The 1083-nt window shown below is 74.6% G+C and overlaps 1 protein-coding gene across 3 annotated transcripts in view; it reads right to left on the bottom strand.

Moving 5' to 3' along the window:
* The window catches only part of NCOA2 (nuclear receptor coactivator 2), a 266118-nt gene extending 265277 nt beyond the window's left edge, over positions 1–841 (bottom strand). For all 3 annotated transcript variants that reach the window (XM_019625996.1, XM_019625995.1, XM_019626000.1), the window contains exon 1: positions 708–841. The gene's annotated coding sequence lies outside the window, so the exon portion shown is untranslated. The remainder of the gene's footprint in view (positions 1–707) is intronic.
* Between the last annotated feature and the right edge of the window lie 242 nt (positions 842–1083).

The following is a 1083-nucleotide window of genomic DNA, read 5'->3' as shown; positions in this document are numbered from 1 at the left end:
CCCCGGCGCTGACACGGGCCCGGCCGGGCCGCCGGGCCGCGGCTCCCCTCTGCCCAGCATCTCACCCCGCCGGCCGCCCTGACACCGCGCTTCACCTTCACACACACCCCCCGGCACTTCCCGAGTCCTGCCTCCCCTCGCCCGGCTCCCACCCTCCGCTGCAGTCGCTCCGCGTTTCCATTAAAGAAGGCACCTTCTCGGGCTTCACCTTCCCGTCTCTGCCTCGCAGCTCCCGAGGGGGCAGGAGCCTAGACCCTCCCCGACCCCGCACCCGGCTGCGAGGCGGGCGCCCCGCTCCTCCGGCGGGGGGGCCGCGCCCGCGCCCCCGGCCTCCCGGCTCACCTCTCGCCGGCGCCGCGGGCTGCAGCCTCCGCCCGCCTCGCGCTCCGGGACTCGGCTCCCGAGCTCTCGCACGGCGCTGGAGCGCCTCCTTTCTCTCCCGGGGACTCCGCGTCTCCCCACCGCTTCCCGCCCTCCCCACCCCCAAGCCCCAACTCCCCAGCTTCGCGGCGCCTCCGGGATGCAACTCCGGTTCTCCGCGCGCCCCGGCCGCGGTGCCCGCACACAAAACAGCCCCCTCGCCGGCGCACCGCTCTGCCCGGCTCGGCGCAGGAAGGGCAGTCGCGGCGGGGGGTGGAGAGGCGGCGCCCCCCGCCCGCCGCCCGCCTCGCGCCCGCCCTTGAGGCCCCCAGGGAAGGCGCGGTTACCGGCTCGGGTCGGTCACGCCGTCAGGTGCCGGCTGCCGTCGGCGCTGACCTTCGCCGCCGAAGCCGTGGCTGAGGCTGCGGCCGCCATGTTCCCGTGTTAATAACTGCTGCCTGGTTGTTTATTTCAATGGAGATCCTCCCCCAACTCCCTCCTCCTCCTCCTCCTCCTCCTCCTCCTCCTCCTCCGCGTCTCCGCACTTGCGGAGAGAGACAGACCGCGCGAGCTCGGGAGCAGGGGAGGGGGCTCGGGGAGCCAGGCCGTCCCTCCCCCCGCCTCCCAGGCTGTGGCCGCCGCCAAGTCTTGTCACTGGGGAAAGCACGGGGCGGAAACTTGCCTCCCGCGCCCCCGGGGAGGGGGCAAAGGTGGACCGAGGCT

The sequence above is a fragment of the Hipposideros armiger genome, unplaced genomic scaffold, assembly GCF_001890085.2.
Source record: "Hipposideros armiger isolate ML-2016 unplaced genomic scaffold, ASM189008v1 scaffold_650, whole genome shotgun sequence".
In the NCBI taxonomy this organism is placed as follows: Eukaryota; Metazoa; Chordata; class Mammalia; order Chiroptera; family Hipposideridae; genus Hipposideros; species Hipposideros armiger.
Note: the sequence above shows the minus strand (reverse complement) of the source record. Positions and strands in the feature narration are given on the sequence as shown.